The sequence below is a fragment of the Tamandua tetradactyla genome, chromosome 4 (genome assembly GCF_023851605.1).
Source record: "Tamandua tetradactyla isolate mTamTet1 chromosome 4, mTamTet1.pri, whole genome shotgun sequence".
NCBI lineage: Eukaryota > Metazoa > Chordata > Mammalia > Pilosa > Myrmecophagidae > Tamandua > Tamandua tetradactyla.
Window position 1 is genome coordinate 123,139,545 of NC_135330.1, and position 17,075 is coordinate 123,156,619.

The following is a 17,075-nucleotide window of genomic DNA, read 5'->3' on the forward strand; positions in this document are numbered from 1 at the left end:
CTGGGCTAAGATTCCATTCCTCATTTTTCATCCATATGCTTCTATTCTAACAATGGGACATTAGGATGTGTTTTATTTGCAGAAGCCACCAAAAGGCAGTATATCAGAAATGAGCTGGGTTTTACCAATGGGATTTTTTTTTTTTTTTTTTTTAGTTTACAAACTTACAGTTCTGAAGCCAAGCAAATGTCCAAAGAAAATCAAGATGATACTTGGCTTTTCTGAAGATGGCAAGTTACATGGTGGTGCTGGTCTTTCCTGTCTCATCTGGGCTTCGCTGCTTTCAGCTTCTTGCTTCAGTGGCTTCCTCTATGTTTCTGTGGCTTTATAGCTCAGCTTCTTGTGTCCTTTTCTCTTACCTTCTGTGTCTTTCTCTTTGTTCTTCCCTGAATTTCATCTTCTTTTAAAGAACTCCAGTAAGAGAATTAAAAGCCATCTCAAGTGGGTTTTAATTGACATGTCTCAAGTGAAATAACCTAATCAAATAGTCCTACCCACCATCAGTTTTCACCCAAAGGAATGGATTGGCTTTAAAAATATGATATTCTGAGGTCTATTCAGCATCAAACTACCACAAGATGGTTGGGTTTCCTGCCATTAATGTGAGCTCATACAAACATCCATCAAAATATCATGGTATTCTCCTTGTCCATTGTATAGTTAATTTGATATATGGAAAGGATTACGGCAATGCCTGATGTATATATCAGATATATGCAGGACATGTTCAAGAATATATATATATTCTTCTTAGGATATACTCTTCCATCCAAATGATGGGCTTCTTGTTCTAAGAAGTGGACCAAGTTTGGAAGCTGGGTGAGAACATTTTGACTCTCTATGGCAGGAGCTGATCTTTTAGTCACCTATTCTTGATCATTTTGAGTTCTTAAAGTCAAACAATACCTTCAACTCCCTTAGGAGCACCATGCTTAATCAGCTAATGTCATTACTATTTTTTATCTAGATCACTGCCATTAAAATTATCCAACTGGCTGTCAACTGTTAAATGCCATCATGACCTGCTTATATAATTACATGATCTAATATACCAATTTACATTTAGACAGCTAAATTCCAGTTGCAGATAGAACCATAATTGGCAAACTAAGGACAGCCACCACAGAGTTTTCCAATAATGCCATTTATTCTTTCCTAGTAATTGTATTCCTTATCTTTTTCATTGAAAATGGAATCCTTTTCACCTTCCTAGAAAACGTCGTCCACTGAGTTGTCTTTTCCCAGGTGCAAGGAAGCTGAAGAATTGATTCGCCAATGCTCTGTCATTGCTGGTTACAAGTATTTTGGGGTGTTTAATTCACCCTCTGTTCTGCATTCCCTGAACATGAATTTGCACACTTTCAAAGCCAGAGAAATCCCTTGGGAAGAAATTCAGGTGTTTTTAGTAAGAACTCTTTGACATAAATAGAAATAGAAATGCTGAGGGGATAATCTTAAGACACCAATAGACACAGCTGCCATTTTCCAATTCCTTATCAATTTCCTCCCTTACATAGCCACGCATTATCTTCTTAAGCTATGTCTTAATAATCTATCCATGATGCCATATGAAATAAAACTTATTCTTTCCAAATGTTTCCTAGAATTTTATAGTATATACTCACCATATTTAAATATTCATTTTCTTCATGTTGGACATCTAGATTCCTTTGAACTATTTGAAAAAACAATCAGAAAAACTTCTTAATACAAGTCGTGTTTTAGAATTTTAAGAGTTTTCCAACAAGGAATATTTCCATAAATAGGAATGCAAGTTCACAGGATATGATTATAATTATTTTCAGACTTCTGTCTGGAATAGACTGACCAAATTATTCTCCTACAAAACAGAGCATGGTTTCCCATATTTTAAATTTGTGACTTTGGGTTTTTGCCAATTTTACAGTATTTCATTGCTCTTTAAGTTGCTGGTCTCTGATTTATTTAAGCTTATTTACATTTAATTATTTGCCTTTAGGTTTTCAATGTGAAAGTTCATATCCTCTGCAAATCTTTCCTTGTTTTTCCCATTGATTTGTCAGATTCCCCTGCATATTCAATCATTGATTCCATTCACATACTAGACACTGCAAACAGACATCACTCACCTGACTGCTTACCTATCCTAGACTTATGCTTACCTGTGAACTGTGTCCAGTTGGGATAGATCCAGCCAGCATAGTGCAATGTTTGATAAGATGATCAAACTGATATTTAAAATATGGTCCATGTCTAAGTCTAAGCCTGGAGTGCTGAATATGCAGGACATGTCCAAGCTGAATAGACAAAGTTTTAGAAAATGAGCTGATATTGGGATCATCTCTCACAGAAGATAAGGCAGGACTTTTAGGTTGAAATTAACCATGTTAATGACTTTTTTAAAAATCCTCAGGAGATGATGACAAGGTCCAGAATCTATGCAGTTTAACCTTTCTAATGATCAGAATACAATCCAAAATTACTTGACATACAAGTAATGAAAAAAACAGAACAAATTCTCAAGGGAATGCATCAACAGAAATAAACCTAGATATTGCACACATATTGAAATATTAAACACTAATAAAAAGATATTTTTATAACTATAGCCCATGAGGTAAAGGTGAGCACACTTGGAATGAATGGAAAGAAAGAAATTTGAATTAAACAAATATAAGCCACAAAATGTATCAGATAAAGATTTTAGAACTAAAAAATGCAATAAATACAATATCTGGAGTGTAAAATATATATTCTTGATAGGCATAATAGCAGAATATGAATTCTGGAAGAAAGAGTCAATTAAGTATAGACCAATAGAAATTATTCAATCTTAAGAACAAACAAAAATAAAAGTGAAAAACAAGTTAAAAGTAGCAGGCATTTGAGGATATGATATAACAATGATGATATATGTGTCGCTGGCATCTTAAATGGATAGGGTGAAGAGATGACCAGAAAAAAACATAATATTTGAGGAAATAATTCCTAGATTTTGTTTGAGACATGAATTTACAGATTTCAAAAGCTCAGTGAATCTCAAATAGGATAAACTAGACCAAGGTATGACACAACAAATCACAAGGAAACTATTCAACATCAAAGATAAGAGAATAATTTGAAAACAGATAGAGTAAAATACCAGAGTAAAGCTATACATATATGGGGAAAAATGATTCAAATGGTGTTGGATTTCTCAGCAGAAATTACAGAAATAGAAAATGGCAGGGCACCATAACTGAAGATCTGAAAGAAAATGGTCAACTTAAATCCAGTATTTTGAAAACTATACTTCAGGAATGAAGCATATATATATATATATATATATATATATATATATATATATATATATATATATATTTTTTTTTTTTTAACTTGGACAGGCTTGGGGAATCAAACCCAGGTCTCCAGTTTGGCAGGCAAGAATTCTGCCACTGAGCCACCATAGCACCACTCAAAAATAGATTCCTAAATGAAGGAAAACTGAGAAAAAACTTTGCAACATACCTCTACATGAACATAAGTCTATATGAAATGGTACAGGCCGAAAGAAAATGATATCAAAGGGAAACCTGGATTTTCAGAAAGGAAGGAAGAGAGAACAAGAAATGTAAACTATCTGGGTAAATATGAAAAATTATTTCTTTCCTCTAATGTTTTTTTTTAAATGTCTTCACTTATTCCACTCACCACATTTTCACCCACTGGTAAAGAAGGGATTCTGCCTTAGGCTCTTAGTGATGGCTCAATACCCAACACACAATCCTGGACAGATGATTGACAGCAACTTATTGGCCCAGGGAGAAAGACACAGCACATAACTTGAGGTCATGTGGGGGTTGCACAATAAGTACAGCGTGAACACCCTGGGGCTGTAGGAAGAAGGCTTAGTAGTTTCTGAAGGGTGGAGTGGCCCTGGTTCCCATGGGAGGATGTGATTGGTTGATGGACTAATTCCATGGGCTTGCAAGGAACTAAAGCCCACCAATGAGCGATAAGCAAAAACTGCATCTGGGCCACTGGACCATTTGATATGGAGGGTGTATAGCTAGGGAATCTTATTCACAGGAGAAGGAGATTTTTTGTGTGAAAAAAAATCTACAAAATTTAAGATTTACATACTAAAAACTTCAAAATATTGTTGGAAAATTAAAAAACATCTAAATAAATGAAAAAGACAACCCATGCTCATGAAGTGTGGACTTAACTATTTCGAGATCATAAAAATCCCCCAAATGTTAAACACATTCTATCAATCTCTATCAAAATTTCTGCTGTCTATTTTTGAGAGATTAAAACGTTGATCCTAAATTTCATATGGAGATGCAAAATCCCTAAATAGCCAAAATAACATTGACAAAGAAAACACTTGGAGGGCTAACAATTCTTGATCGCAAAAGTTACTCTGAAACTACAGTGATGAGACTGTGTGGTCCTGGAAGAAGGACAGATAGACATATAAATCAATACATATAATTGAGCCCAAATCCCCATATTCAGTCACTACCCACACATAGAATTGAGAGTCTATAAATAAGTGCTAACATTTAAAGTCCATTGATTATTGACAAAAGAAACAAGGCAATTGAAGGGAGAAAGAATAGCCTCTTTAACAAGTAGTTCTGGGAGAACTATACAGCCACAGGCAAATTAAGGAAGCTGAGCCCTATGTCATAGCATGCATTGCAATTAACTCAAAGTAAATCATAGACGCGAATGTAAGAGCTAGAATTAGAAAAGGTGTAGAAGAAAACACAGTAAAACACAGTTTGAATCTTTGTTTAGAAAAGGGTTTCTTGAGAAAACAGCTAGAAGAGATGATGGAAAATTGATTCTATCAAAATAAAAAGCTTTTATATGTCAAAGACATCATCAAGAAAATGAAAAGACCACCCATAGAATGAGAGAAAATATATGAAAATCATATCAGATAAGGGTCTTGTATCCAGAATTTAAATGCAATTATTACTACTCAATAATAAAAAGACAAAAATGCAAAAAAGACCAAGTATTTGAAATATATATATATATATATATATATATATATAAAATGGCCAGTAAACACATGGAAAGATTTTTAACACCATTACGCATTAGGGAAATGCAAATTCAACCACAGTGAAACAATACTTCACCCAACTAGAATGTCTAAAAAAAACCAAAAAAACAGACAATAAAAACGGTTGAAAAATTTATGGATGAATTGAAGCCCTGTTACATTGCAGGTACGTAGGTAATATGGTACAGCTAATTTAGAAAACAGTTTTGGAATACCTCAAAAAGTTAAATATTGACTTACCAACATGTCAGCATCTAAGTATATAAACAAAAAAATTGAAAACCTATAACCATGCAAAAACATGTACATGGATGTTTATAGAAACATGGTTCATAACAACATAAAAGTGTACGAAAAATGCTAAATAACCTTTAACTGCTGATTATTAAAAGGTGGTGTATCAAAAAATGAAATAGTATTCAGGCAACACAAAGGAAAATGCATGCCAGAGCATTAAGAAAATCCAAAATATTATGGTGGGTGAAAAAGCCAGTCACAAATGACCAACTATTGTATAGCCCATTTATATGAAATGTTCAGAATAGGAAATTCTATAGAGACAGAAATTAAATTAGTGGTGACCCAGGGCTGATGGAGAAGGAAGGATTGAGTAATGACTACTAGCAAGTGCAGTGGTGATGTTTGTGCAACTCTGTGAGTATATTCTATATATATAGATCAACCGAAGCAATTATAAAAATTTGGAAGAAAGTTGGAGAACCTATCCTATCTTACTTAAATAGCTATTATGAAGTTATATTAATTAAGGTTTTCAGTATAGTGGGAAAATATATATCAATGGAACAAATTATAGATTCCAGAATTAGACCCTCCAAATCACAAACATTTGGTAAATTGACTTTTGAAAAAATGCTATTGTCAGCATGGAAAAGGAAATCATTTCAACAACTGATATGTGTGGGAAAGGAAGAACACAACTTATTATCAAACCATCAAAAAAAAAAACAAACAAAAAACAGAACACAGAATCCAAAGCTCAAATAGAAAATAGAAGATCTAAATGTCCAATGTAAAACTATGAAACCTAAGAAGAGCAAACACATGAGAACATCTTTCCAAATTTTGGTTAGGCAAGAACAAGAAAGGAAAAACCTAGTAAATTGAATTTCATTAAAATAGAAAATAACTCTTCTTAAGAAATATTTGGAAGAAATTAAAAATCAAGCACCAGATTGGTAGAATATTCGAGACAAATGACTTGTGTACAGAGTATATGAATAACTCCAATAACTTTATAATAAAAAACAACCCAATAAAGAAATGGGCAAAAGATTTGAACAGATACTTCAACAAAGAAATTGTTTGAGTGTCCAGTAGCATATAAAAAGATTCTTAACATCACAGGTCAACAGAAAAATACAAAGTAAAATCTCAGTGAGATATGAAAACATACTTATTAGAATGGCTCAAATTTTTAAAACAAATGAACAAAAGTCAAAGACTCTACCAGTTGTTGGAGGTATGTAGAGGAAACCTAAAACTCTCATACAATACTGTGGAAATCATTATGTGAGTAAAAGGAACCAGCCACTCCTCTTTCCAATTGTGTATGCACATATATCTTAGGGAAAGCAGGTTAGTGATTGCCTGGAGATGGAAACTTTTGGTGGTGATGGAAATGTTTGTAAATTCGATTGTGATGATGGTATGTCAAAATTGACCACATTGTAACTTTTAATATGTACAGTTTAGTGTACTACAAATCTAATTCAATCAAGATGGAAGGAACAATTTCATATGTAATTTCCATATACTCCCTTTTTCACATAACACAGATCAAATATAAATTATTAGATTTTTATTTTTACATTTTGGATAATAGCACAAAAATAAGAAAAAATAGAAATTAAATGGTTAATAGTGAAATTAAAGAGAATGAAAGATATATTTTAATTATTATTAAATTAATTATCCTAAAAGTAGACTGAATTTTTAATAACTGAAAGCAAGCAGAATCCTAAGGTGTCTGCCCCAAAGCCATTAAGGGACAGGGAAGTGAAATTGAAGAGTATAGATTTGAAATAATTGATGGGGCAGATTTAAATTATTTGATATATATACTCAGTGAGTTGAAACCCTCAATGAATCAGTTATAGTTCTGGGTTTTAGGTCAATGTATCAGAATTACATAAAACCTCAAAATAGAAAAAATTCTGAATCTCTCACTTTGTAATTTTCAATCAGCAAATTTATGACAAAGCCCTTGAGATCTGTATTTTTGTGAAAATGTGCATTGGATTTTTTTTTTTTTTTTTTTGCATTCTAATGGTGCTTTTATTTTAATGAAAAGCTAATTTAAATTGACATGAATCTGTGTTGCATACAAAGTCTGAGTGAAGGTCTGGTGGTCTTGTTTACAAAAACATTGCCAGGTCTTTTGTGGCTTTAGAATTTCAGGAAGGGTACTTCAAAGGGCTTAGTGTTCGCATGTTTCAGTGCCAGCGCATAGGAGTAGACTCTGGCATCCACTGTGAGATGTCCATCAGCTACCAGAGCCTCAATTCTCTTCAGCAGGTCATTCTTTGGTAAAGAAATTACTTCCACAAATTCTCCGTCACCTGGCTTTGGCTTGGGCCTGACGTTCTCTGCATCGTCTCCATTAATGGTCACTGTCTCAACATGGGTAGTGCAACTGGACAGACCAGGATCCATACACACAACTGGAGAGCATTCAGCAATGTCACCTTTATAGCCAGTTTCTTCCTCAAGCTCCCGAAGAGCAGCTGCTTCTGGACTTCCATTATCATCAATGAGACCAGCAGGGAATTCTAGGCAGTAACCTCCCATTGGGGGCCAGAACTGTTTGACCAGAACAACACACTCATAATGGAGAGTTCTCTGTAGCACTGGGATAACCGCCACACCATCGGCAGACTGTCCTTTCCTGGTTGTACGTTTCACCGTTTCCCAAGTTCTAGTTTTACCAGTGGGATCCATGTAAGTTATTTTTTCAAGCTTGACCCATTTTCCTTCTGCAATTAACTCCTCTGAAACAATAGACTGTTTGGTTATTTGAGAAGACTGTTTGGTTATTTGGTATACAGAGACAGATCTGAGCTCATGTGACATCAAATCTAAGAGACATTAAAAGAAATTTCAAACAGATGAACAGTTTATGGAAATTCATTTTTCAAGTATGCAGTTTTCATTGTGACAATGAAAATGAACTGTGTAGAGGAAAAACTGGGAAAACATAAAATAAGAAAGTAAAATAATTACTGCTATTATACAAATTCTCAAAATCATCCCAATCAATAACCAGATATATTTACCTTGTATCTCATATTGGAATAATCATGCTGAGTAAATTCTTTTATGAAAATACCTATTAGTCTCCCAGAATAAAAAATTGTCACATTTGTTAGGAATAGTATTTATGTAGATAAAAACCTGGTCAATTTAGGGCTTCATAATGCTCGTTCTTTATCTGCAGTACAGATTTTAACATATAATGTGGTACCCAAAAATAGCCATTCAATTTACATATCTAACAAAAATGCACCCATATTTATATTGACTGATGATTAAACGTTCATTCAAGTGATCTGTCCAAATGAGTGAAAAAAATGGACTTTTTCAATGATGAACCAATTAAAAACTAATGCTGTTAGAATCATATCTTATGGAGTCAGTGAGATTTTAGCAATTTTGGATTTGAGATATGAATGAGCAATTTTATACTGAGTCAAATTTTAATCTGGGAATATTCATTGGCTAAATTTTAAAGATTAGTAAGTGACATAGGTCCATTTTTTTGCTCACTTCTAAACTCATTTTTTTTGCGTATAAACGACAGGTAATATAACAAAGCCTGATTCATTTGTCAGAGGATATGTCTTTCACTCCATATATGAAATCTTCCCAGAAAGATTGAAATATTCAAAGACAGAAAGAGGAATAAAGAGAGAGATAGCAAAATCCCTTCAACTTCAATGTGATTTATGCAATTAAAATTTCATTTTGTGCTTTGTGTCTAGTTTTAAGCATGATCATAGCATATTTACTTTTAAAATGCCTGCCTGTTTCAAATTATTGTCAAACCAGGAAGATCTTTGCTCATTCAGATTGTTTTGTAGGGCAAAACAACTATGGAGCATTTATGCTATTTGTTAGAAAATCATTTACTGATTTTAACAATGCTAACACAAAACAAGACATTAAAAACTCAATTGGCAGTTAGCAACATTTCGCCTTTGGCAAGTTTGGCAGCAGTTGTCTATTCAGCATTTCAAAGGAATGCCAGTCAAAACACAATTTATAATGCTCTCAAAAAACAGAAACAAAAAATAATTGAAAAAAATAAAACAGCCAATAAGTAACTGAGGTATAATGTTTTTCTTTCTTCTCTCATATTTCTATTCCAGTTTTTAGTCCTGTGAAATCAATTCATTGCAAAGTCATTCACATGATTGTGATGAGAAATTTGAACATATATACAATTATACTTTGAGTTTTATTATCTCTACATGGAATCAGGTGTTTTTTCCCCTATAATTAAGTTTACATATTCTCTGATGCCAAATACCCTTTTACATTCACTTCCGTAAATAGCTTAAAGGACATTTGGGTACTACGCATATTCTTTTAATATAATAATTGGATTTAATGTAATATCAGAATGTGAGTGTTTGAAGTTAATGGCATTTTAATGTTCTTTAAATTCTAAATGTGAATCTCAATTACACCAGTTTTACCCCCTGGGAACACTAAGAACCCTCAATTTCAATCTTCAAATATCTCTCGACTCTGGTAATAGGAAGCAGAGCTTTTGGAAATCGTGTTCCTACAAATACCCACCTTTCTTCTCACATAGAGAGAGTATTATTATATCCAACATTTGTGACCTTACAGAATTATATTATTTTTAAAATGACAAAATTTCCCCAAAGGTTCAGATCCTACTTGTTTTCATTTTCTTTTATCTTTCTTCCTTTTGTTTTCATGTTCATCAAAAGGCACGTGGAAATAGTTATAGCAATAACAGATTTCGTTAGAGACGGACCTTATAGCCGAAAGTCATAATTACTTTTCCTAAGTATGCATATGTAACAAGCGCTACGAAAGATACAGGGAATGCTAGGATAATTAAAAGGTCAGCCCAGGTTTCAAAGAGCTCATACCCTAACGGGAGAAGGAAATACAAAATACGTCTATGATTGATTGTATCATTCTCAACAATAAAACTTCTTTCTCTGTTAGAGGATCAAACACCCCCACTTACTGTCTGGTGCAGGCTGCATATTATTTCCCCACCTGACTTTCAGGCACGGTCGTGTGACTTCCTTGAACCAATAGGAGCACAGATGACAATGTAACACTTCAGAGAAGAGATTTTAAAAATCACAGCATTTCAGCAATTTCTTGCTCTGCCTCAAGAACACCAAATTCCATGTAAGCGTTCAATCCCCCGAGCCCAAATCCCCATCTTCAGCCACTACCCACACCGACCCATACACCTCAGCAAAACCCACAGCTGGTCCCAAATGATAAGCTCACCATCCTCACTGCCTTCACACCCCAAGGATTTGCTTTCAACTAACCAATCTTTGACTTCCTCAGGAAGTCTGCTAAACTCCACACTTAAGGCAGGATAGAAAAAGGCATCAAAGCTATGGACCCTGACTTCCTATCCAGCTCCAAAGGAACTGCAAACTCCACAAGACAAGAATTTCCCCTAAAGTCTTGAAACCCCGCAGAGCCATAAAGCTTGTAAAATCACGGGCCTGAAGTGGACTCTTAGTTCATAAAAGAAAGCTTGGGGTCAGAGATTGTTAAACCATGTGCCCAAAACTAACCTCTGAGTACGGGGCAGAGCTCACAATACTGATAATTATCTGGTCCTGAAACAAAAAAGACACCTGGTGTTCAGAGGTGGAAATAGAAAATCACTGCCAGCAAAACCGCCCTATAAAACAAGCTAAATCCACACCACAGGTCTCTCTCTTTTGAGCAAGTCTGCACTTTCTTTAGTGCGTACTAACCCTTCAATAAACTTTACTACTTACTGCTACCTACCTTCTTGTCCCTGAATTCTTTCTCACACCTAGACTCCAAACCTGGAGCAGAGCTTGGGTATGGTGTCAGCAGAGCTCCGGTTCCACCCTGGGCCACAAAAAAGGCAATAGCCCAAGGGTTCCTCTTTCTATGCTTGTGTGCTCCCCACATGCTGGCTGAGTCCCCGGAGCCAATTGTGATTTCTGACGATGCTTCATGGCAGCCCTCTTTCTTTCACATCTATGAGTAACAAACCACCTTTTCTCGTGTGTTATGGCCGCACTTTCTCATTGCATCACACCTGACCTTCACCTGGACCTGAATTTAAAATCCAATTTAAGTAAATTCAAAACAATGTATATGGGAGATTTGTCATTTTTTTCTCCATAGAGAGAGTACTTTAAATGGAATAGAACAGTGAATGTGTCATCTTTCCTGAAAGTATGAAAAAATTTAGTTTTTTAATTGGACTCTTCTGACCATGATTTAAGAGGAAATGCAACAAATCTGTTAACACATTATTTAAAGATTTATGCCTCCCCAGAGAAATGTGAAATTTCTCTTGACTATCAAACTTGAGTTGTTGGGAAAATGTGGTTTTGAGAGTAAAAGGAGCAGGTCTTTTTCCAATTTGATTTTTTGCTTCCTAAAGCATGGTCCTAGCCTACTCACCATTACATCTAATGAGATGACTTTGTGAGGCTTCATTGTCTTTTGCTTGACTGGATCATGTTTCCTTTGCTATAGCTTTATGCTCATGCCAGCTTTCATTATCAATATAAGTCAGCAGTAGTGAACGTTACCGGCATTTTACCATCAACTAGATTCTTAGAATATAACATTTCCACATTCCATAACTGAGGCATTTCTATTAGTTGTATTTTTGAATCTTGGAAACAAATTAAGATTGCTTGAATGCATTTAAATGGATAAATGCATGAATGTCAAATACCTATTTCAAGCAAATATCTCTAAATAAAATTGCTATATTGTTATGTATTTGTTTTTTTCAACTACTCTGTGTTTTTGGCAAATTACATATTTTTCCCAGAATGGTTTTATACTTCATAATTTTTCTATTCTGGCAATAATAACTGCTGCAAACTAATATTCCCATGAGTCAAAAATTGTTTATGCCAGACACTAGATTGTAAACAGGAGAATAAGATCAGTACCTGTTTGGTCCAATATTGGACCCTTAGTACCTAGACACTGCCTCATACATAGTCACCAAATGGATATAAGTGGAAAGAAGAAATGAGGAAAGGCAGAAAGGTGAGATGGGCAAGATGGTGTTTTGGTTTGTTAACTACTGCTGGAATGTGATATACCAGAGATGGATTGGCTTTTTAAGAGGAAATTTTTTAAGTTACAATTTTATAATACTAAGACAAAAATTTCTAAAGTAATACATCCAGAGAAAGATACCTTGACTGAAGAAAGGCTGATGTCTTACATGGGAAGGCATGTGGCTGGTGTCTGCTGGTCCTTGTTCCATCTTCTGTTGCTTTCAGCTTCTGATTCCAGAGATTTCCTCTCTAAGCATCTGTGGGCCCTTGCTTAGCTCCTCTGGAACACAACTCTGTGTTCTGGCTTGCTTAGCATTTCATGGGAAGGCACATGGTGACATCTACTAGGCTCTGCATCTCCAAATGTCCGTGTCTAGGTATCTGCTCTCTCTTTTGACACTCCAAGCATCACCAAATGTCTCTGTCTTTGTTGAAGTCACTGTGCTGTCTCCTAAATGTGTCCTCTTTTAAAGGACTCCACTAAACTGATGAAGACTCACCTTTAATGAATGGAGTCAAATCTGCATCTAATTGCAAGACCAAATCTACCATCAAGCATGTCACATCTCCATGGAGTAATCTAATCAAAAGACTACACCCATAACTGAGTGAGTCAATCTCCATGAAGATAATCTAAAGGTTTCCACCTAACAACATTGAATTAGGATTAAAGGGCATGGCTTTTCTGGGGTGCATAACACTTTCAAAACAGTACAGGTGGATACTGGATTAAGCCATAAATTAGCAAAATAGCTTATAATACATCTATGTTCAGGGAGAGAAAATTTATAGCTCTCATCACTAAGGTTTTACTGCTAGTTTTCTCCCAGACCTTCCAGAAACTGATTAAAGCAAGGACATTTTAATGTTTGGAATCTTAACTTAGAGGCAACACACGCAAATTAAACAATCATACTGTAAATATGGTATGGTCTTACATTTCCTCCCTGTTCCCTCCACATCATTTAACTTTCCACCTCCAGCCTCTGCTCCCTTCCCACCTCTCTCCTGCATTGAGAGCTTGCAATGGAGGGAGACCCACTTGATACACCCTCCCCTTGAAGGAGAAAGCAGTGACTGTTTCATCAGAAATGCTTCTTGTCAAAAGTTCAAGGAATGGAAGGATCCTATAGGAGTGGGGGAGTAGGAGATGGTGTAGTATTTTATAAATTTATATAAATATAAATTATTTTATATTTGGGATAATAAAAAGCAGAATGAATTTTAAATTCTCTACTGCTCCCACTCTACGTTGCTGAACACACTATGATCGTTACATTTTATCACAGAGGGACCTCTTTCCCCTTATTTGAAAATGGAAAAAAAATTATTCGAATGACTATTTTGTCCCTCCCAATTTGTAATCATATCTTAGCTACCTGTCCGTGTTCAACTCTCATTTCCTACTTATCCAGGAGAGGTGTTGCGGCTCATCAGTCCTTATTTCAGGTGCCCTCCTCCCAATAACCCCACCTGCCTTGTTCAGTAGCTGTAGTAGCTATCTCATACGCCCAGAGAAATCCTCTGGTCTTCACGCCTGGTATTTTTCAATTTTCCTCTCATTTGGTCAATATATCCTCTTCTTAACCACAATTCAAATGGGATGATCACAGAAACTTTGGGTATGTTTCCTTATACAGATCTGCATATAAAATGATGACTTAATATATAAGCTACCACTACTCAGTTCATATTTATATCTGTGATCTCTTACTATTTACAGAAATCAAAAAAAAAATTCACTGCAAGGCAAGGTGCAAAATGAAGCTAGTAATTTTACATAAATGAAGAATGAATGTATGCTAAGATTGTTTTAGCCCATTACAGAGGGACATTGTCATGGTTGGGTTCATGTGTCAACTTGGCCAAGTGGTGATACCTGTTTGCCTGGTTGGGCAAGTGCTGGCCTGTCTGTTGCAATGAGGACATTTCATAGAATTGGATCACGATAGTGTCAGCTGCATCCACAGCTGATTCCATTTGTAACCAGCCAAAGGGGAGTGTCTTTTGCAATAAGTGATGCTTAATCTAATCACAGGAAGCCTTTTAAGGAGGATTCAGAAGAGACAAGTTCTATTCCTGCTTCGGGTGACAAGCCTCTCCTGTGGAGTTTGTCCAGACCCTCCATCGGAGTCATCTGCTTCACAACCTGCCCTGCGGATTTTGGACTCTGCATTCCCATGGTCATGTGAGACACTTTTATAAATTTTATATTTGCAAGCGTTCCCTGTTGATTCTGTTTCTCTAGAGAACCCTAACTAATACATCTTGGTACCAGGAGTGGTTCTTAAGAAACAGAATCTTAAAAATGGGTTTTTATGAATGGTTTTCTACTCTGACTGGACTCAAAGGCACTAAGAACTCTGATTCTCATAATCAAAATGACACTCCCAATCCATGGAGTGAGTTGGCAAAAGAGATAGTCAAGATATCACCATTCGATCCTCCTAATGCTTCACTTGTACAAAGCCAGGCTCTGGGGGATAATGTTTTAAACACCTTTACAGAGTTTTGTGGAAATAAGAGTATAGAGATGTTGGATGGTTGTTGTTAGATATACTGGCTACATTAAGGAATGAAAGGGATGGGCTTAAGGCTTCACATGAGAAGCTTAAGCACCGTCTGACAGATGTAGACATTTCTATGAGTATCCTGAAGGAAAATCTTATTTCCTGTAGCCATAGACTTGAGATCTCGGAAAATCAAACTCAGAATCTTATTGGTAGAGTAGCAACTTTACAATGTAAACTGAAATCTCAGTCTTGCATGGTGTCTGCCGTTAAAGTGAGGGCATTGATTGGAAAGGAGTGGGACCCTGAAAAATGGGATAGTGACATATGGATTGATAATGACGTTGGGGGTGAGGGTGAAACCCTAGGTCATGCAGAGTCTCCTCTAGATAACCCTGTAATAGTCTGCCCTGAGGACATAACTGCCCCCACTCCAGCCTGCCTTGAGGAGTTGGCCACCCAATCTCCTCCTGAAGGGATTAACCTTAGAGTGATTAATCCTGTTTCACCAGATGAAACTGCAAATGAAGGCCCTGAAGCAAATGGCTTGGAAGATATTTCTAATTCTTTTCATGACCCACCCCCACCACCCCTCATTTCTCCAGACCCATAACTAGACTAAAGTCCCAACAGGCCCCTAAAGGTGAGGTACAAAGTATCACACATGAAGAGGTACGTTATACTCCAAAAGAACTGTGTGAGTTTTCTAATTTATATAGACAGAAATCAGGGGGATATGTGTGGCAATGGATTTTAAGAGTGTGGGATAATGGTGGGAGGAATATAAGGCTGGATCAGATTGAATTTATTGATATGGGCCCACTAAGCAGAGATTCTGCCATCAATGTTATAGCTTGAGCGGTTAGAAAAGGTATTAACAGTTTGGACGGTTGGTTGAAACATGGATTGAAAGGGGGCCAACATTACCTAAGGTTGAAATGTCAGAACTGCCCTGGTATAATGTAGATGAGGGGATCCATAGGCTTAGAAAGATTGGAATGTTAGAGTGGATTTATCATGCAAAGACTGCTCTTATCCCCCAGGAATAAATTTGTGAGACTAGCACCATCATCCCTGAGAGCTCTGTGTTGCACTTCTCTGTAGGTCAGATATTACTGTAGGAACTGCTGTCACTGAGCTGGAATCCTTAAACACGATGGAGATGACAGGATCCCGAGTTGGCAGAAGCCAGGTGGCAGCACTTAATCGCCAAAGACAGGGTAGACATGGCTATTATAATAGACAGCAAACTAAAAGCAGGCATCAAAATTATATGACACATAGAGATTTGTGGCATTGGCTAGTAAATCATGGAGTACCTAGAAATACAATAGAAGGGCAGTCTAATAAATTCTTGTTCAAACTGTATAAACAAAAGAGTTCTAGGTCAAGTGAACAGAAGTCTAACTTGAATTGCAAAAACACAGAGTCACAGCCCCTTAATCAATTTCCAGACTTGAGACAGTTTACAGACCCAGAGCCCCTTGAATGAAGGGGAGGCCAGTTCCCTTTGGAGGAGAACCCTGTTACACTGCCAGAAATTTATACCATTAATTTTCCTACAAGCCTTCCCCAAGGAGACAGATGGCCTTTTACCAGGTAACTGTGAATTGGGAAAAAGGTAATGATCAGATATTTTGGGGATTATTAGACACTGGTTCAGATGTGGCATTAATTCCAGGGAACCCTAAAAGTCCCTCTGATCCACCAGTCAGTGTGGGGGCTTATGGAAGCCAGGTGATCAATGGAGTTTTAGCTCAGGTCCGTCTCACAGTGGGTCCAGTCAGCACCCAGGCCCATTCTGTAGTTATTTCCCCAGTTCCAGAATGTATAATTGGTATAGACATACTAGAGCAACTGGCAGAATCCCCACACTGGCTCTCTAACTCATGCAGTAAGTGCTATTATGGTGGGAAGGGCCAAGTGAAAGGCACTAGAACTGCCCTTACTGAGCAAAATAGTACATTAAAAGCAATACCGGATTCCTGGAGGGATTGCAGAGATTACTGCTACTCTTAAGGACTTGAAGGATGCAGGGGTGGTTATTCCCACCACATCCTGATTCAACTCTCCTATTTGGACTGTGCAGAAAACAGATGGGTCTTGGAGGATGACAGTGGATTATCGTAAGCTCAACCAGGAGGTAATTCCAGTTGCAGTTGCTGTTCCAGATGCGGTATCATTGCTTGAGAAAATCAGTACATCCCCTGTTACCTGGTATGC

The 17,075-nt window shown here is 36.4% G+C and overlaps 1 pseudogene; it reads right to left on the reverse strand.

The window, feature by feature from the left end:
- Nucleotides 1-7,311: 7,311 nt before the first annotated feature.
- Nucleotides 7,312-8,074, reverse strand: LOC143679330 (ADP-sugar pyrophosphatase pseudogene; annotated as a pseudogene).
- Nucleotides 8,075-17,075: the final 9,001 nt, after the last annotated feature.